This window comes from Tenrec ecaudatus, chromosome 10 (genome assembly GCF_050624435.1).
Source record: "Tenrec ecaudatus isolate mTenEca1 chromosome 10, mTenEca1.hap1, whole genome shotgun sequence".
Classification (NCBI taxonomy): Eukaryota; Metazoa; Chordata; class Mammalia; order Afrosoricida; family Tenrecidae; genus Tenrec; species Tenrec ecaudatus.
Window position 1 is genome coordinate 57,580,590 of NC_134539.1, and position 21,330 is coordinate 57,601,919.

The 21,330-nt window shown below is 45.4% G+C and overlaps 1 non-coding gene across 1 annotated transcript; it reads left to right on the forward strand.

Moving 5' to 3' along the window:
• Positions 1–17,574: 17,574 nt before the first annotated feature.
• Positions 17,575–17,732, forward strand: LOC142460286 (U1 spliceosomal RNA). Its single transcript, XR_012786526.1, has one exon. It is a non-coding gene; the product is annotated as a U1 spliceosomal RNA (small nuclear RNA).
• The last annotated feature ends 3,598 nt before the right edge of the window (positions 17,733–21,330 follow it).

The window sequence follows — 21,330 nt, forward strand, 5'->3', positions numbered from 1 at the left end:
TATTCTCTTCTGAGGCCCTGATTTATCATTTTTTAAGGTATACAATGACATCAAAGAGGTGCAATCAATTTTATGAAATCAAAAGGGCATCCCATGTCCTGGGATGAATCTCAGGAGGACAATGGGACGAATAAATGGGAAGGAAGTGGAATGAGTGCTATTGCCTTGTGGGTACTGCAGCCGATGTCCTGAACCCAAATGGGTATGAACTGTTACACTGAAACCTAGTTTGCTCTTGAACCTTCACTCCAATCACAAGAACAAATTGTAGGTGTGTCTTTTTCATCTATCCAAATCCTGCTTAAAGCCCATCCCTTGACTTCACCGAGTCACCTCGGTGGATTGCTCCCTCCTCCAACCATCTCTCTTGTCTTAGTTTCCTTGGGTTTCCAGAACAAAATATCACAAAGAGCTTACATGGACAGGGATGAATTCGTTCAAAAGTCTGGGAGCGAAGAGTGCAAATGTAGGGTGTCTGAAGGCCCATGCACTCTCCAAAAGGTTTTGGAGACACTTAAGTTTCTGTCTCCTAGCTTCTGATACACTCGGGTACTCCTTGGCTTGTAGCTGCAGAATAAATCCACCCTCAACACGGCTGCCTCTCCATGTCTTTTCTCCTCTTTTATAGAACATGATTCCATTTGGATTAGGATTCACCCTGTTCAGTGTAACCTCCTATTAACTGATAACCTCTTCAAAGACCCTATTTCCAAACAAAGCCATGCTCAGGGGTACCAGGTCCAGGATTTCTACAAATTTAGAGATGGGAGGGGGGGGATACAATTCCATCTACAACACTTCCCATTGACTGCATATTTTCCAGGACACATCTACTGCTGCTCTGTGTTAATATGTATATTTTTATTTACAATTTTTTTAAAAATCACTGTTCTTTTATTGAGTAAAAGTGCTCCCTGGAGTTTCTAAGAGCATAACTCTATAAGGAAGCAGACTGTGTCTCCTTTCTCCCATGGAACAGTGATTAGACCATGGGGCCTTGTGGTTAGCAGTCTAATGCTTAACCCATAGCACCACCAGGGACCCTCATTTATTTATTTTTCATAAGCAGATACAAAATAATGCGGGAAATTCAGAACCAAAATGGACTAAAGTATAATCTGGTCCATTGCTTTATCCCATACAAGGAGCACCCACAAGTTCCAGAGAGCAGACGGTCCACATGGACACAGGGAGATGTAGGAGAGATAGGCTGGCATCCCAGGGCTCACAGCCAGCACTCTTTCTGCTTCAGCCATCAAGGCACCCCACCCCTCAATGGTTGTCTCCTTCCTTCAGGTTTATAGGACAATAAAAAGAGCACCTGGTCCACCTGGAAAGATTGGGTCATGAGATGTGTCCTCCTGTATTGCTGAAGCAGCATGTTGGTGCTGTCCCAGGTCCATCTCAATGAAATTTGTTTTACAAGGAACACCTCCTCCAGGAAGCCTTTCTGACCACCCCAGGCTATCCGGAACTGCCCTACATGAGGCTTGCCACATGATTCAGCAGCTCCTAGAGAAGAGGAGCTGACAAATTCATAAATGCCCTGCTGACCCCAGTTGGTTGATTCTCCATGATATCCATTCCTCCTCCACCTTTATGATACATAGGAATTTGAGCAGAAATGGGATCCCACCTCCATTCTCTGACCCCAGTCAATAAAAGAAAGAAATAGTCGTCACTGTTGAGTCCAATAAGATTGGATTTGAATTTCATTGTGCTACTTCTTGCCTACGGCTCTTCAAGTTTCCTTCCTCCCATCACCGTTCCAGCTAACATCTATTGGCGGGTAGCATTAATGGGAAAGGTTGGAGGAGCTAGCCTGCAAGTGATACACACACCCCCAATCTCAATCCTAGAGGTCTTGTCTTATCTTCTGTGTGCCCTTGGAGGACATGCCAAGGATCTGCTATAAATATGAAGCCAAGGTCCATGTGGGCCAGGCTTCATCCTACATCTTGGCACTTTGGGAAAGGTTTCAGATCAGGTTTGGACAGCTGCTCTGGGAGGCCCACTCAGACAGGCAAGGTTTGAGAGTCAAATCCACTGTGGTTAGCGCCGCTCTCTCTGGGTCTTCCAAATCAGATGAAGTCACAGCACTGAATCAACCTGCACATTCCTACCCATTCAGCCAAGCCCTTAAGGAAAACCTCCTGTTACATTTCCCTCGGAACATCTTGCCATTTCTATCAATGGCATTGAAGATTAAAGTAAGTTGATCCGACTGGTTGGAACCTACTAGCCGTGCCATGGGAGAAACACGTGGCAGTTGGCGTCCATGAAGATGACAGCCTTAGCAAACCTCTGGGGGTGGGGGGCTACTTTGTCCTATAGGTTTGCTGTGAGTCCGAATCAACTCCACAGGAACATAACAGTTGTTTGTCCCTATCTGAATGAGCACTACAGAGGTGTGAGGTCTATTTTAAAGCAATCTTGGATTCAAACCCGCCTTCTAGCCCTCCCTAGTTGTGGGACCTCCCATCGAGGGGCCTCAGTTTCCTCATCTATAAAATGGGAATGCTAATGTACCTGCCTCAAGTCGTGGTGAAGATGACATGTTACAAACCTAGGACAAGTACACAAATTGTCCCGCATGCAGTGAGCGCTCGGTGGACTTCAAGCTGCCGTCACTGGCTGTAACATTACCTACTCCGTCATCATAGTTAGTAGTCATCCATGTGGTGTTAGTGGTTATTCTTAATTCAATGCATGTCCTGCTTCCGGCAAAGGGAATGCTACCAGAATCCCACCAAATTCTCCTTCCAATTTAATCTTTACCCTGTCCAGGTTTTCAGAGTTGTCAGAGGAGTCGTTACGAGAGTTCATATGAGACTCTAATTTGAGCTAACGATATTTATGAGGCTCTTACTATGTCACAGTCTCTGTGACAGTCACCCACAAAGCTACGTAACACAGTCTCTCACAGAGCACAATTCAGAAGGTCACTCAGCTTGCACAAGACCGTGCCCCAAACTGCCTCCTCTAGACAGCTTTCCCCAAACACCCCATAATTCTCCCTGTGGTGGTTACATAATCTGCTGTTAACTTCAGTCTATTAAGAGCGAAAAGGTGGACTTCAGCCTGTCCATCGGGTCATAGCTCGATGATCTCATTTGGCGGTGCTATGGAGATCAATAGCTCAATGGAGGCCAGATCCACACTCTCTGCTACACATTCCTGTTGACAAGCCACATGGAGCTACGCTGATGGAGCCAGAGCCCCGGAGCTGGAGTAGCCACATGGAGATCTCTGCCAGTGCTGAGAAGCTTCCACCACCACTGGATCCACAAGGCTTTCCACCCACTGACCTGTGATCTTCCTGTGTTCGGTGTCATTGTATGTGCTGCATGAGTCTGGAGAGGAATGTATAGACTGGTATAGGACATCTGAGCTAATATTAGACTTTTGGACTTGATCTGGACTGGGCTGGGATGGTTTCTTAATATGTAATTACTCTTTCTAGAAACCTCTTTCTTATACACATATGGTATATATGAATTTGTTTCTCTAGTCTACCCAGACTCACACATTCTCCTAGAAGGACTCCATTGTCACGTGACTCAGCAGTACCTGGATAAGAGGGAGTAACCATCCTGGCCTCTCCCATGCACCCAGCTTGCTAGTCCCTGGATAGACACTCCCTGCGCCCATTTCTGTTGCTTTATAATGAAAGACTCTTTGTTGGAACCTGGATTCAGCTTTTATTTCTGAGTTCCCTGACTTCACGACATAATAGAAAGAACTCTTAACTTGGAGCCCACCAGCATGGCTTGAATCTCAGCTCAGTCACTTCACACTTTTGGGAGCTCAAGGCCAATCACCTCCTTTCTTTGCCCGCGAGCGTGCACATCTGTAAAGCAGGGCTGCCTTTTGGGACTACTTCAGGTAACAGCACAGCATGAGTCACTGTGGCTGCCACATAGTAAGATGCTCAGTAAGTCATTTCCCATTATCCCTTGGTCCTTCTCTGCAGAAATGTCACTGACTGGCCACACATCCCTACAGAGCGTGGAACCCGGGCAGGATGGGATAAGTCGCATGCAATTAAAATGTCATTACCTTTACCAAGCAGAATACAGTACATTTACTAATATAATTGCACCGCAATTGTTGAAGTCAGTGAACAATATACGTATAAGATGTAGTGTCCTCAATAATTCCAACTCCTTCCCTCTTTCTGATCCACAGTATCGAGTCACCCAGTGAGGACATCCTATCACTCAGGGGGGGTAGCCTGGCTTTCCCCCAAAAGGAATACTGAGGGTTGGGAATGAGGGGCTGATTTTATGGGCTTTTTTTCTCTCTTTGGTGATTGCTGGTGGCCGACAGAAGAAGAGAAAGAAAAGGTTACAACACCCCTTCCTTCTCTCCTTGGTTCCACTCTCATGGAATGCACCCCATCTTGCTGGGGCACACCTCAAAATTCCATACGCATACGTTTCTGAAGTTCTCACCGCACACACTTTCCCAGCGGTGGCCAATGCCTTGTCCTTGTTCCCAATGTCATTCCAAGGAGCAGATACAAAGCAGGGGCCCATTCTCTCTGATACGAGGCAAGAGGGCGGCCAGGCCAGAGTCGTCCACCTAGGAAGCCTGCAACAAAGCTGAAAGCCAGCATAGCATTACCCTTGGACTCAAGCAACGTAAGATCTGATGTCATGTCCTTGCCGCTGTGATGCGCCAGACACCATGGAACTTGTCACAGCACAATCTGGTCTGCTTCTCACGCCAGTGTGGCAAGGCATGGTTTTCCCACTTCTCGAGGCAGCCGCAGGGGCTCGAACTGGCAACATGATTGCTCTAAGAAGCCTCAGCCAGGAAGTTGAGTGGCTAGGCGTCAAGAAGGGTGTGCCATTTGGTCCTCTCTAGTGGAAAGCTTTTCCACTGCACGGTTCGGTTTCCAGCTTCAATTCTTCCTAAAGGGGTGCAAGTCACTTCAACAAGCCCCCTCTGGTTCTCACGGAAGGCACCCTCATGGCCCCCAAGCACCACGCATAGCTGTTTCACTGGTGGATGCTTTGTTTATCCACTGGCTTTCCCACTAGGCCATATGCTTCATGATCGCCTTGATTTTGTTCCCTGATAAATCCTCAGTACCTAGCAGAGTGCTGGACCCATAGAAGTGTTTAATGGAAACTTACCAGCCCACTAACTGCATGGCCAAATAAATGCCACTTATTAGCTGGGTGACATTGGCAAATCCCTTTCTGAGATTCAGTTTCCACATTAAGCAATGGCAACGGCACTACCTGCTCTGCAGGGCGGTGGCAGGAATGAAAGACAAAGTACAGCAAAGCAACGGCACGTTGTAGGTACTTCAGCAACAGGGTTTGTGATCATTATCCTCAAATGAATCCAAAATACCAGGCAAATTCGCCAGCCCTTCCACGCCACCTCTGCCCTCAAGGAAATGAGAGCTTCCAAAGCAGTGCTGGTGGCACACGTGCTGTGTGCCGCTGACATTTACAGACAAAGGAAAAGTGTCCATTAAGTGCCATTCCCTGCATATTGGGAGCTGAGCTGCTAAATTGCTTTCTCACCGTCGCTCACCAACACCAACGTGATCAGCAGTCATGCTCAAAGCCCGCTCCGGGGACCCCTTCACTGGCAGCAGGCGGTGCAGCCAAGACATGCGTGGTCCCTACAAGGAAGAGAGCTGGAATATTCTTCAGAAAGTGAGCACGCTGATGGAGCACAGTCCCAGGCACTGAAAGTCTGAACAGTCATCTCTGAGGTGCTAAACGCCCTCAGGGAAGTCCTCCCGTTGCTAGGCTCGATGTGCAGAACTGTAAGGCACACGGAACCGATACTCCTGTAAACCTTCACCCCACGCACAATAAGAAGTGGAAACAAAAGTGAAACTCAGAGGATGATACTTACCGCCTATGATTATTATAGATAATAATATTAATCATAGGTGGGAATGCAAAACATAAACAGTCAACTCTAACCAGAAAGTTGGCAGTTGGACCCCTTCCCACCTCCCCCTGTAGCCCCTCTGCAGGAGAGCTGCTCCCCGAGAAAGCACAGACTAGCAAACTCTCTGGGGCAGTTGCCCTCTGACATGGGAGGTCCCTATCAGTCAGAATCCACTGGAAAGCCCCCAACAGCAATAACCCGGGAGGAAGGGCGCAGGACATGCCAGCCGCTGTTCTAAGTGCTGCTCTCATCACCCTTCTTCCCAGCCTTTCTGTTTCCATCAGATTAAATCACCCCTCCACTCGGATGAGAAAACGGAGGTTAAGGAACATGCCCAAAGGAACCTGGCACAGTAAGTAGCGCAACAAGGATTCAAACCCAGGATCTTAACTACCAGGCTACACTTCACTCGGACCAAATCCCAAGGAGACAGCTTGGGTGCAAGGAGATAAGTGGACCTAATGTTCTGTGACTGGTTTTAACTTTGACACTAACTTGGGAAAATCACATAGAGGGCCTTGAGTTTGCCATCTGTAAAATTAGGATGAAACTGGGTGCTGTCCAAAGCTTGTTTCCCCAATTTAAATAATTAGACTAATAGACAAGGAGCCCTGGTTGTACATATGGTTAAGCACTCAGCTGTTACCCAAAGGCTTATGGTTCAAACCCACCCTGAAGCTCCCTGGGAGAAAGATCTACTCCGTAAAGATTAGAGTCTAGGAAACCCAATCGGCAGTTCTACTCTTAAGCACATAGCCTCGCCGTGTAAGTTGAGAATTGTGGTAAACTGGGCACTTGGTAGAGTGTGTCTGGCTTCTACACTCGCAACCATGGGCAGAGAAAACTAGCTCTATTTTGAGAAACTTCTCCAGTGTTCTGAGATAGAAATGTTTTCAAATACACGTTCTTCAGAGCCAATGGTGTGCTTTCCCGCCATCCCCCCACCACCCCACACACCAGCTATAGCCCTCCATTCAAGAGCAGTCCTAAAGGAGCTGCCATGAGCAACGTCTCATACCTGCATCTGGCTACTCACTGTGCCTAAAGGTTATCTGTAGATAAGAGCCAACCCACTGTAAAACGTAGCAAGCTCTTCTAATAGAGCACTCCCTGGGGGGGAGGGGGCGGGTACTCAGGGGTGTCCGAGCTCAACTAGCACTAGGTCAAGACAATGATTCACCTCATTGCTGGTTTATTATGTTACCCACTTATGACACTACCCATTGACTATGTAGTATGTTGGCTGTATGACACGAACGCCTTTTGAAAGATCTATGAGCCCCATTACATACACCCATTGGAAAATGAATTCACTCTTTCAGTCCTGACATGGGACGAGGAGCCCCTGTGCCCCACTGTCTATCTCTCTGTCTCTATTACTTGCCACAATCACAAAGTTGCTCCTGAGGACCCTTTTGAGTGTTGGGGAACCCCGTACTCACACAGAGAATGATTCAGTGGCCCGTAACACCAACAAACAAAGATGTTAGAGGTATGGGACACTGTAGGACAGAGATGACTCATCTGGCCCTTTTGAGCCCCATGAAAAGTCAGGGCAATGAGTTCACTAGATATAAGAGTCAGATAGTTCAGGTTAGAACAACATTTTTGGCTCCTGCTTGCTGAATGAATCCCTCACACCTCAAATCCGTCATCTATGAATTGAAGCTAATACAGCCAACCTGACAGAGCACATGCAAAGATCAAAGCCAAAGTCCTCCCTCTGGCCAACAAGATCCTACTCATGTGACTGAGCTCATCTCCTCTACAACCTGCTTTGATAACCTCGGGCCTTTGCACTTACTCTTCCTTCTTTCTGGACAACTTTCCTCCAGATAAACTCCCTTATCTCCTTCAAGCTTTTGTTCAAATGTCTCTTAGGGCCTGCATCCTGACCACCTCACTTAAGATGGTAAACATTTCTTACCTGCCCCCTGCCCTTCTGAGTCATTCTGAGCCTCTGGCTCTAGTGTTTTCTTTCGCTTTGTTTGGTAAAACATTTATCACTCATCGCCCTCTGACCTACTGCAAATCATCCCTCTCTCCCCACCGGCATGTAGGCCTCATGAGGACAGAAATCCTCATTTCACTGCTGGATACTTACCCTCCTACCTGGTGCTCACGGAACACTTGTTGCATTGATGAATGAATGCACTGCATTATTCACGGAATAGATATTATTCCTTTGCTTCATCACGTCATAATAATTCCTGCCATTAATTGAGCACATATTATGAGCCAGGCCCTTGCAAAGCATTCTCCTAACAACGCCTTCAGGTGAAGTCAGTCCCAAGACTGGAAGCTTCAAATGACTTTCTCTCCCAGGAATCACAAGTGCCCTCTCCCCATCTGTCATTTTTTGTATCTTGGTCTTCCCAAAACCAGTCTCACAAATGTGCTCAAGGAACCAGTGAGTCTTTTAATTAAAACAGTCTGCTATGATGAATCTGTTATTACAGAGCCTTACCTATGTAAAACATTAATAATACAAATTTCATTTGTTTATGTCAGTGCCAAGCATTAATTTTTAATAGCAAAATGTATGAGTTATGAAAGGCATTAATGCAAAACAAATCACCAGCTGAGGATGAAAAGGAAATCTATTTTTTAGGGTAAGCAGTGGCGATGAAATATTATTGTGGCTTCCAACAGGGGGAAGAAAAAAAATATTTCTTCAACCTTCAACAGCAATTAAAAAAAACCTAGGTGAATAATGAACTTTATCATCATCTTAACATCAGTCCTAAATTGTCACTGAATCCTGTTGGATCTCTGGTGGCAGGTTCAAAGTGAGAATTTTATGCAAAAAAAAATTTGTCCTAATTACCCACCTCAGTCACATTAATACTTCTAGGATAAATTATTGATAATAATTTGTTGCATTTGTACAGCACAATAGAGTTCACAAAGTGCTTTCATCCATTATCTGAAGCGATCTTTGCAAAGGAGAATTTATCCCCATTTTACAGGTGAGCTCACTGAGAAACAAAATGAGGAGAGGACAGAGCTGAGAGTGCAGTACATATTCAGTGAATGACCGAGGGAAAGTGAAACATCAAAGAGGCAGGAATGAAGAATGGAAGGAGATGGAGGAAGGAGGAAAACTGACCAGGTGTGAGGCAGGGAGTGTGAAAGGATGGGGATGGAGACAGGCCTAGCGTACAGGTCATTCTCCAACTTCCATGCCTTTGACCCCCCTAGGTCAATGTTTCACCCTTCACTGCCCTCCTCTGGTAACCAGGAAGGCCTAAGAATGACCTAGCCTGTCTTCCTTCTCCTGAATTCAACCAATGAGACGTCCCAGGAGGAGATGCGCAGTTGGGAGGAAAAGGGGAGGAGACCTTTCTTCTGGTTGCTTTGCCCTCCCTGCATCAGCACCCCCACCACCCCTGCAGTGGCTGCATCCTCCACAGTTATAGCTTCTTCATTGTTCTCTCAGGGGGTCTCTAAACTTGGCCCTCCCGATGCCCTTGTTCCATAGATAGTGGCTTCTTATTGGTACTGGCCTCTGGCGTCAAACTCTCTTGTTTACTGCCTTACCCCTGCTCACCCTTTGTAAGTAATCCATCAACTACCCTTGGACAGAACTATTATGAATTCATCAAGGCAATTGCTACTACCTGCTTGAGGTCTAACATGTACATACCAGTTCCCTTAGCTGACTGTTATGGGTTGAACTGATTCTCAATATGGAAGCCAGTCCAAAAAAAATGGTCAGAGATACATTTTCCTGTAGCTTCTTGGCTCACCAAAGAAAACCAAGATTTGAACTAATGGTCTCTGCTTTCAGGACTTGTCCTATTCTTGTGGTTACCTGGAACCATTAGAAGAAAAGTGAGAGGGAGATAGTAACATGAACATTCAAAAAAAACCTTCTGGACAAAAAGAATGGCAAGTCTGTTTGGAGACTATATTCTTATATTTTAAATTATATTATTTAAATAATTTATAAATTAATTTATTCATACAAGGGTAAGTAAAAAATATTGCTATAAAATCATCAAACTCAAACTTGCTGTCATCTGGTCAATTCTGACACACAGTGACACCATAGGACAGAGTAGAACTGCCCCTTTGGGTTTCTGAGATTTTAAACCTTTACAAGAATAGACAGACTCATCTTTCTGTCTCAAAGCAGCTAGTGGGTTCAAACCATTGACTTTGTGGTTAGCATCTCAGTGTACAGCATACTACTTTACCAGGGCTCCCACAAATCCTAGAAACCTTTCTTCAACAAAAATATTGAAATGTGAAGCTATTGTTTCTCAACATAGCCTCCATCTGGGTCTAGACACTTCTAAAAGCGGCGTTTCTCTATATCTAACCCTTCCTTGAAAAAAAAAAGTAGGTGCTCTTTGATTTATATGAAGCCAAAATGGTAGTTTCGGCATCCTTGGGGGACTCAAATTGTGTGACATTTAAATGCCCTTTGAGTTTGCAAACAAACAAACATACAAAAAAGAGTCTAAAAGGAGCCAGATCAGGGCTCCAGGGTGGATGGGATAGGATTCATGAATGAAAGCCTTATCAGACAGCCCTTGCTACTCTTGACGAAGGAGCGTGTGCATTGTCGTGATGAGAAAAATGTTGACGCACCTTTCCTGACTTTTTACTCACCATTACAGTTTCCCATTTGCCTTCAACTTCACACCAAGCCCCTATGATCCTTCTTCCAGAAATGTTAATAAGATCACCCTCTCTGCCTGGAATTGAACTGCCACCCTGGAAGCCACTGTTTTCATTGGATCTTTCTTTTAAAGGCTTCCTCATGAGACTAAGACACAATGTGCCTGCAGCCATCTGCTGATCATAGAGATCATGTTGGAATAGGATTTGTGTTGAATAAACTCATATAAGATCTGGAACTATATTATATTTACACATTCATGCATCTACCCACGAAAGAGGTATGTATTCTCAAGTGCAGAAACTGAGGCTCAGAAGTTGTGACGAACTTGCTTTTCTAAGAGAGATAGAGCATTGTGTTTTATCCTCAAATGATGTTATAGTAGTTATGCTGAAGAGTTCTCCACACATGAGGAGACTGAGGTTTGCCATCAATAGAAAACGTCTATTTGAACCCAGCTTCTAAAGTACATGTCCCTTCTTATGATCTCACAGTAAATCTACCAGAAAAATGATCACTGCATTCCATGGTGCCTCTTTATCTTGCGCATAAGAATTCCCGACAAAGAACAGCGCTTACTCTCAGTCAGCATCCAATCCGCATAGTGCCCCAGGATCTGAGGGAAGACTAGCTCGTCCTTGATCTTCTTCCCTACGTCTCTTCTGTGATGTCTACTTTGGACCTACTGAAACAAAAACAAACAACATCACATTGATGTGATCAGTGTAATTATTCCTGGAAGACCATGGAAACTGTGGTCCTTAGGACGTAATCGATATCTATACATATGATTTCATTTTTTACGTAATGTGTTTTCATGTCCAGGGGTACGGAAGGTACCAAGTGACAATGAATGCTCACCTTTCCCCCTCCCATTTCCTATATCTGCTTCAGCCAGTTAGCCACTGTAAATGGCTTATTTTATGTCCTAGAACTTTAAGTATACTTTATCTATAAATGAGATTAAACTCAGCAAACTGTTCTGCCACTTGATTTTTTTTTTGCTTCTAACAATAAATCTTCTGCTTCTGTGCCAGTACAGATACCTCATTAACTCGTGTGTCAAACATGCTCAGAACATTGCACTGTGCCAGGCAGTATTTGAGGTGTTGAGGGTCCTCTGGTGAAGTTTTCACGTTACCATCACCTTCACCTGAGCAGATGGCATGCTCTAAGTCTGCACCACATGCCCGGAACTCTGCGAAGGCCTCCCCATGGACTCACTTCTCATTAGAACAATCTATGACAGTGGTACTATTTCCATCTCCCTATTCATACTGGGAACAGGATGCACAGAATAATTCACCCTTGGCGGTCCCCTTGATCCCTGTGGATCCAGACTTTGAACCCATGCGGTCTGACATGTTCTGAAACACTCTCCATATGCCTCATAGTAAATACATACTGAGAAAGTATAAACGTACCATAAACGCGTGTGGTAAGTGTCACTTACAGAAAGCAAACCAACAGGCTGCATAATATTCCATAGCGTTTTATGTCATCATTTACTTAACCACTTCCCTACTGCGGGGCCTCAAGGCCCTTGCTAGTATTCCGTGATTCAAAGGATGCCCAGTGAACATGTCTGGTTCCTCAAAGTTACAGAGGCAAACAGTATTTACATTTCTTATTTTGATAACTGTTTCCAAACTGCCCCACCCCGCCCTTAGTGCTGCCAGCTTGCACCGGGACATCTGTGTAATGAGAGTCTTTTCTACATCCTCCCAGGGGGACAGCTGCTAGGAATTATTTTCATCTTTGGTGAAAAATGTGATTTCCTTTCTGGTATTCTTTCTACTCCCTTTCTCCTGAGCATGCATCTGTGGGTGAAGGAACTAGTCTCTGCTGGCTTTTGACACATTCGCTCAACAGAGAGTAGTGGGTGGACAGAATCCAGGGTGAGATCGGGACACAAACGCCCTGAGACTTCGTTCCAAAACCAAAAGTCAAGATCTGGGTGAGGGCAAGCATGTCGCAAACCTCAGGGTTGGGGTCCTAGAACATCCAGCGCTCCTCTAGTGAGAAGCCTCCAAGAAGGGGCGCCCACCTGAGGCCTCTGGTCCAAGGACGCCAGAGGAGGCAGCTGGAGGGTCTGGCCATGCTCGATCAGGGCGTGACAAGGTTTGGAGGAGTATTTGAGATTAAGTCTTTCAGCTGTGGGACCTAGTGAGGCCCCTCTGGACTTAAAACCGTACACTAGATCTCTAGTGACCAGGTGAAGTGAGGCAGCCTCACTGCCCAGGGCGGTCATGTGAAGAGACATCTTCCTTCTGCCCATCTCTCACCTCAATCCCCCTCTACACACACACACACACATACACACACACACACACACACATACACACACACACACACACACACACACCGAGGACCGGTGCAAGAACAGGCAGAGGGTTCATGTGAGGGAGGGGGTCTCTCCTCCCAAGTCCCACTCCAACTGTGGAATCTACAGACTTGTGGCATACTGTTGGGGATGTGGGGGGGGCAGCTTGAATCTAATATGAGATTAAAGATTTTAAAATAAACAGGTATGATTATTAATAATCAAGATAACACTGACTTAATAGTCAGTCCTGGAATCCACCCAAGCTGTCCTTAAGAGAACCCTTCTCTCAGCAGAAGACTTGGAAGGGAGTGATTACAGCAGGTTCAACGGTAAAGTTGTAACGGAAAATTAGACGTTTCAGTAGTTAATGTTTATACTCCAACCACTTAATGTTCCTCGTTATTAGTAAATAATCAGAACACTGACATTTCCTCCTTCTCTAATACTGAGATTACATGATTATTCATCCCTTCAGCATGCCTTTGAGAAGCACTCGTGTCCCATGAACTGTGCTACACCGGGAGGCTCTATCCCTGTCCTCCAGGACCGCTCCACCCATGGGGAAGACAGAGGCTCAACAGAAGCAAATCTACAATGGGAATGAAGTGCATCGATAGAGGTGTGGCAGGCTCCAGTGGGGATGGACTAGGGACAAAGGAGATATCCCAGGAAGCGTGAGCTGAATCTCCTATGGCGAGGAGTTTTCTGGAGGCCACATAGGGATTGGGTATTCCAGAGAGGAAAGGCAGCTATCCTCTCACATGGAGGAGCCACGAGGTGGTTGGACACAATGAGCACGTGAGGGATGCAGGAGAGGGGCTCACAGAGTGCTGGGTGGGGAGCCAACCAAGGAGCCTGCATTTCAGGGAAACCTCTGGGGCAGAAGGCTATCCTGGTCAGAACGGGGTTTGAGAAAGTGGACTCTGGCTCCGATCCGGAGAATGATGGTAGAGGAACTTGGAAGAGAATGGAGGCAGAATCATTCACTTTCTGTTCCCCTTTCCTGGGCCTTGGGATGCTCTGTGGGGACAAAGTCAGGAAAGCAAACCTATCCACTTGTCTCCTCAGTGGGACCCTGTCACTCCATCCAGCCTGAAATAGCAGTGATGCTGGTGGAGGGAAGTGAGGACAGAGGCACGTGGGTTTCACAGGTCGAAGTACTGTCAGCATGGTTTCTCCCAGGCCCTCACCTGCAGCCATGCTGAATGGGCCCCTCCAGACAACACACAGGCTCTGGATTTGCCAAGCAATGCTGCTGGAATCTTCCACACAGACTCATGGGAATCAGAACCAACGTGCACCAAAGCTCTCCAAGGAAGGGGGAAACTGAACTGCTCTGCTGTGAACAACTTCTGCTCACAAGCTAGTGTCATCGACTGGCAACTTTAAAGGCCCTCCACAAATCCAGCTGGTCAGAAAGACGAATCCACATTCTTAGTGAACGCTCAGATTTGGAGAGCCTTACTCATCTGCCCAATGTCGCACCAGGACAGAGCTACAGAGATCAGCTTACAACCCAGGGTTGTTTAAAATTCTAAAGCCAAGTGCCCTCAGTGCCACCTTAAAGACAACCGAGGGAACGCTGGCACGGGCTGTGACAGCGACACAGTGGGAAAGGAGGCAGAAGAAGAAACTAGAATTTTCTCCCCGGCTTGACCATTTGAAGCATTTGGCTGTCTGGCTAGCTCTCCGCTGCCCTTTGGAGAAACAGGCATCTCAAGGAGCCCTGGTGGAGTTGCAGGTAAGTGTACTGCTGCTAATCTAAAGGTGGGCAGTTTGGACCCACATAGGGACCCCCAGAGAATAACTTGGCACTCGGTTTCCATGAAGATTACAGCTGAGAGAACCATAGGAGGCCTTTCTCCTCTGTCCAGTGGGGTCGCCTCAATGATACCCAACAACGACAACAGCACACAGACACCCAAGCCATCTGGTATGTCCATTCCAGCCTGACTTACTGAGCTGCGAGAGAGCTGGCCCACTAGAAGTGGAGTCTACGAAGCCAAAAGACTTGGTTTAGAATCTTACCTCTCTTGTTTCTTAGCTGGTTTTCCTTGGGAAATCGATTTGGCCTCTCTGTGCCTCTGATTTCTCCTTCATCAGAAGGGATTAAGAACAGTATTGCCTGGCGGGGCTGCCATGGGATGTAAATGAATTGATACATATAAAGGGCTGGTCCATTCCGAGCACCCAACAAGCACTGACTGATGCTATTCATCGCATGCCTACGGGTGTGCTGTGTCAGACTCAGAGGGGAAGCAGAAATAGGGGACAGAGAAGGCCTGCATTCTCTGGAAGCTTCATGTAGCCACTTCCGCAGCTGACAGAGATGCCAGCCTTGCCTCTGCAATCTCTTTGCCCTTTGCCCATTCTTCAACTTTCCCGCCACCAAAGAACTCCTGTTTCATCTTGAGTCCAAAAATCCCCAATAATGTCTGATCGCATCTAATTCCTTCTCGGAGTGTGGTATTGGGTCAGGACAGCAGAAGGAAAAGGACATGCGATTTTTAGAAGAAATAGCTAATAAAAATTAATTCGAGTCATTGCACTATGAGAATTAAGTTCTCGCTTGAATTTCTCCAGGAATGCATTCTTCCTCCTAGCCAACTTTCAGCAAACATATCCCAGGGTATCTTCTGTTTAAGACCAGAATTGCCAGAGTCCAGCAATGCTGGAAAGTGGGGGAGAGCCCTCGACTGGGACATAGAGTTGAAGAAAGAGAAAGAGACAGAGAAAAGAAATGAAACGTATCCAAGGAGCCTAGAAACCAGGGATCCTGAGATTAAATTGGGGTTCTCTCCATTCCTATCACTCTCAGGAAAAAGAGTGGGTGTGTACATATGTGCACACACATGTACACATGTTTATGTGAAAACTGAATCCCTGAGGAAACAGAGCAAATGACTCAGTAAGAATGGGGCAGGATTTGTGGTTCTCAGGCCTGCCAATCAATGCCCCAGGCATGAGCTGCCATCCCAAGGGGTAAAGCAACACACAGGTTGTGTTCAGCGCCCTGACTGCTCTATCTCCTAACAGGGTATGCTGGCCCTGGCTTATTCCTATGCTCTTCCACTGAGAAGGGGAAGGTGGTCTCAGATGGCATTTATAGATCATTTTATAGTCAAGAATCCCTGGTGTTGACCCTTGTCCCTGGTTATTAAAGTAGAAAGTGAGTGGTTTTCATCGCCTGAGACTATCAGAGATGCTTTTTTAATCATCTCAGTGAGGCTGGCGTTGGTCCAGGTCAGCAGAGGGCACAGCTCCTGGGTGCAACTCAGTCCCTAGCAGGGAAAGTCTATATAGTCACAGAGAGATGAGGAGAGACAGCCAGAATTAGATGGATTCTCACCTGGCATAACGTGAGTCGCAGACACGTGTAGAGGGGCCGGAGTCACAAGACTGTGTTAGGAGAGATGGGAATGAAGCAGAAGGCCACACCACATCTTTCTCCCTTGGGGTAATTGGTGGCTTTGAACTGTGGACCTCTCAATTAGCGCGAGAGTGCTAAACCCTGTGCCCTCCGGGATCCCCATGTTCTAGTTGGCTAGCATAAAACTGGGCGGTCACCCACTACCCACTCCTCTTGGCCTCAGTTTCCTTACCTGTGACTGGAGTGATGGCAACTGAGAGGGATGAGTTGAACAATGAACTTTCAGAATCTCTTTAAAACCTATTTTGTTCCACAAATGATCTGAGATACCTATGAGATCATATAGACAGGAGTAGTTAACCTACTACTTGCCATGCAAGAGACCCTCAATCCACGTTAGTCTTCCTCCTGAAGGAAACACCAGTACTTCCGTCTAATTCCATGTGGCAGGAAAGCACAGGTTGTTGTGATTTAAAGAAATACAGATGTTTCTAGAGAAGAGTAGTCTTAATAAATACATCATCTCCTCTTCCAAATTTGAAAAAAAAGAGATAGGTTTGAAAGTTCAATAGCGATGTGGAAATGTTCTACGGCGCATGGCGCGGAGATATTGCCGGTTGGCTGCAGACTGGCATGGTCAACAATAGAATGAATCAAAGCTTTTGTTCCTTTGTTCTCCAGTGCATATAAAAGCTGTGTTCACAATAAACTCTAGTCCATTGCGTGTCCAGCAGCATTGTGAACGAGGTTGGAATAGTGTGAGCATTACCAGAATGTGGCACAGAGACATGAACTGAGCATAGGCTGTTATAAAACAGCGCCCAGAACCTTGCCTGACAGCGGTTGCCAAACCTTCGATGTGTACAAAATGCAATACACGCAAAGGGCTATGAAATGAATGCAATAAAGCAAAGGGTGCTGCTGTCGGTGCAAGGTGTCCCCCGTGTGCTCCGAGTGAATGAAACACTGCTCCGTCCGCGCCGCACCGCACTCACCACTCTCCCTACGGTGGAGCACATTGGTGCAGCCGCTGGAGCAGGCCACCTGTTCTGCAGATCCTCAGCCCGATCAAGCAGAGACTGGTCTCGTCGAAGCATGTGAGACAAAGGCAGCCTCATTTCTACAAAGCATCATGACTTGACTTCTTCTAACACAGATGTGTCTGTTCTTTGGGAAGTGGATTCTTCCTCCACTCAATATTCTCCGCCAGCACCGTACTTCAAATGCATCAATTGGTCCTCAGTTTGACTTATCCATCGTCCTGCTTTTGCATGAACATTGAAAATATCCTGACTTGGGTCCTATGAATCTTAGTTTTAAAACCTACATCTCATACGTACCTGGCAGGGGAGATATCATGATCATGAAGGTGGTTTTCCCAGGGCGAGGCTTATCCATTGCTTATCCATTGACCCCAGTGATTTCCCCAAATGTAGGAAACTCGACTGCATAATTTGTGGTAGTGGGGACTGCGTTCACGCTCTCCCCTTAAAAAGGAAACATAAACAATACCCTGCCATATTACCTGATCCTCGCCCCAGCAATGTTTAGCTTTTTCCCTATGCCCCTTTTGCATTTTTTTTAAAGCTTAAGGTAAACAAGCGGCCATCTAGCTCAGAAGCAACAAAGCCCACATGGAAGAAGCCCACCAGCCTGCACAATCACAAAGTCTTGAAGGAATCAGGTATCAGGCATCAGCAGAACAAAAAATTTTATCATAGTGAATGAGGCAGGGGGTGCGGAGTGGAGACCCAAGCCCATTTGTAGGCCACTGGACATCCCCTTACAGAAGGGTCTCGGGGAGGAGACAAGCCAGTCAGGGTGCGATGTAGCAACGATGAAACATACAACTTTCCTCTAGTTTCTAAATGCTTCCTTCTCCCCCTCCCTGCCCCCACTATCATGATCTGAATTCTACTGTGCAAGTCTGGCTAGACCAGAGAATGTACACTGGTACAGATAGGAACTGGAAACACAGGGAATCCAGGGCAGACGATCTTTTCAGGACCAGTGATGTGAGTAGCAATACTGGGAGGGTAGATGGAGGGTGGGTTGGAAAGGGGGAAATGATTACAAGGATCTGCATGTGACCTCCTCCCTGAGGGACGGACAATAGAAAAGTGGGTGAAGGGAAACGGACAGTGCAAGATATGACAAAATAATAATTTATAAATTATCAAGGGTTCATGAAGGAGGGGGAGCAAGGAGGGAGGGGGAAAATGAGAACCTGATGCCAGGGGCTTAAGTGGAGAGCAAATGTTTTGAAAATGATGAGGGCAATGAATGTATAAATGTGCTTTACACAATTGATGGATGTATGGATTGTGATATGAGTTGTATGAGCTCCTAATAAAACGATTTAAAAAAAAGAACTAGAGGGGAAAAAGCCACATGAAACTACCCTAAGGAAGTCAGAGTTTCAGAGCTGAAGGAACTACGTGGAGACCTCTTCCAGTGCTGAGATGCTTACATTGCCACTGGATCCACAAGACTTCCCACACACTGGTCTGTGATCTTCCAGCATTCGGTATCATTGCATATGTTTCATGAGTCTGAAGAGGACTTTATAGATTGGTATTGGACATATGAGCTAACATTGGACTTACGGACTTGATCTGTACTGGGCTGAAATGTTTTTTCAGTGTTCAATTGCTGTTGTATATAAAGCTCTTTATTGTAAAAAAAATTTAAGGCATATCTGCTTTGTAATATATTAAAGAGATCTTCTGTAGCAGATGTTTCTGATGTCATATGCCTGCTATTTCCATGGGCAATGATTGTTGATCCAAGTAAATAAAATCCTATCAACTCCTATCTTTTTTATCATAATGTTACGGACTGGTCCAATTGTAAGGATTTTTGTTGAACTTATGTTGAGGTATAATCCATATTGAAGGCTAAATTGTTCCAATTTCATCAGTGCCTCAAGCCCTCTTCACTTTGGCAAGAAAGGTTATATTATTTGTCTATTTCAGGTTGTTAATGAGCCTTCCTCCAATCCTGATCTCATGTTGTTCTTCATATCATTCAATGTCTCAGATTAGGTGAGCAACATTCAGATGGAATAAATATGGCTGAAGGATACAATCATGCTTCATGCCTTTCTTTATTTTGAACCATGCACTCTGTTTTTTCAAAACTGCCTCTGGAAATATGTCCGGGTTCGGCACGTGCACTAGTCAGTGTTCCGGAGTGCCTGTTCTTCACGGTGTTAGTCGTCTGTAGCATGGCTTCTCCGTGAGGCTGTCTAAAATAGGTTGATCTAACAAGCTGGAGGCATGTTTACCTCCCGGGATGGCTTTGGTAAGGGAATGGCTTTTGTTCGATTCAGTTATTTGGAAAGAAGCTGGTTAAATGGGAAAACAAAACTGGTTGAGATAAAAAGAGATTTCTTAGGTTGTCGCTCTAGAAAAGGATGGTCCTGGAAGAGAAAATGAGGAAGGAGACCAACAGGAGAGGGAGCAGGAGAGAAGGAGGAGGACATTTGCCCTAGATGGATAAGCCCCGCCCACAACACTGCATCCTGGGTGCAGTGTTAAGACAGGCACCATTAGGAGTGAGGGGGGCTTGCAAGGGTATTGAAGGAAGTGATCAGATTTTGTGCCCAGACTTAGGCAAAGAAAAACAAAAGTAGCACTTCCGCAAAAAAGATCATGGAGTCAGAACAAAGCATGGGAGCAGGGAGCCACAGACGCCCTCGGAAATAGTTACCTCCCAGAATTCTAAACGGTGAGTTATAGGGAACCAAGGGACGTCTGCTGACAGCTGGCTTACATGTTTATATATGAACAAAGATGTAAAGATAGCCAGAAGAGATGGAAATAGGTTATCCAATGGAAAGATATTTGGGGATTTTTTTATCCTCTTTTTCTTGATTACCAAGAATGAAAATATAGAAAATGAAAACTACAGAAAATCATAATAAAATACGGAAACGCATAATATAACTCATGATTTGTATTTTGGTATATATGTATACATATAAATCACTTCACTCTTTCTCCCACACATATGTATACTAATACACATATGCACATGGATAAAAGCACGCATCTCAGGGTTTCTGCCACGCTTCAGCTGTTTCCCAGTGTGGGCAATACCGCCCCCTGGAGGTCACTACAAAGATCCAGAAGGGCTGCATCAACAGATACCTACTGTTGAGTCTAGATTATGGGCTACAGTACAAAGGTTTTCATTATCAGTGGGATGGTGAGTAATTTTTTTTTTCTGAAAAAGGGGCAATAGGCCAAATAAATTTGGGGGATCTATGTTCTTCAGCATGAGCAATTCAGGCCAGCAAGTTTCTTCTTCTACATCAGTTTTAATGGCTACATAGTATCTCATCATATGGACAAATGACTTAATCCTTCCCCGAATACTAGAGTTCACAGTGCTGAACAATGCCCTAATACAAGTCCTTATATGGTCCCTGCTACCACAAATGGTTAAGCTCAAGACTGCAGTTTTAACTCACACAGTAAAGGCATGGCACATTTCACTTACCCAGGGACCCTGCAGGCGAAAGACCCAGCAAAGGATCTGCTTCTGTAAAGGCTGAAGCGGAGGGTGTTCGATGGCGCAGTCCTACTTTGCCACATGGGCTCATTAAATTTCAAACTTGACTTGGAAGCCCCTGACAACAACATAAAACCTTAGAAAATTCCCATGGCTGTTTCTTTAGATTCCATTCCAAGAGGCAGATTATTGGGTCAGAGATGTCTGGTTTTTGAGACATTTGGCAAGATTTCCTTTCCCAAATATTGTGCATATTTCACACACCACTGCAGAGCATGAAAATGCTCTTTTTTCAATAACCTTGTTCTTTAATTGGTGAAAATGGCATATCGGTTTTATGTTTACTTTTAACTCTTGGATAATCAGTGAGATTGATGGTTTATCCTGATTTCTAAGCGCTGACCCTTTCCATTTTATCTCTTTTAAATGACTTTGTTGTCATTTAACTCACAAGTCATACAAGTCAATAGTTGAATCACATGAAGAATGGTTGTACAATCATCACTACAATAAAATTTAGAACATTTTCTTTGTTCTTATACTCATTGTTATTATTTCCCCATTTTCCCCCAA